Here is a 383-nt window from a genome sequence, read left to right as displayed (position 1 = left end):
CCGAGTTCCGGGAGCAGCAGGTAAAGCCGCGCGGCGGGAGGGAGGAAGGGCGGGGCCGCGCGCCCAGGTCGGCCCGCCAGGCGCGGGGAGGGGCCCGGGCAGCCGCGGGCCGGGAGGGGGGGAAGCGAGGGGGGGGAGCGTGCCCCAGGGCCCCTCCCTCACCAGGCAGGACCGCGCCCAGGCGCCCCCCCTCCCTCCCCAAGTCCCGATCATAATGCCCAGCTGCGGAGCCACTCGTTATCCAACCCCCCCGACGGCCTGGGGGTCAGTTACCGCCGCGAAGCACCGAGGGCAGGGCAGGGCGGGCCGGGCCATGGGGAGGGAGTGGGGGGGATGTGAAAGGTCCCGGATGTTGCTGAACCAGAGCCCCTTCTCGAGGGAGT

This window comes from Myotis nattereri (genome assembly GCF_964212035.1).
Source record: "Myotis nattereri genome assembly, chromosome: 17".
In the NCBI taxonomy this organism is placed as follows: domain Eukaryota; kingdom Metazoa; phylum Chordata; class Mammalia; order Chiroptera; family Vespertilionidae; genus Myotis; species Myotis nattereri.
The sequence above is the reverse complement of the archived record's forward strand: the minus strand, read 5'-3'. Positions refer to the sequence as shown.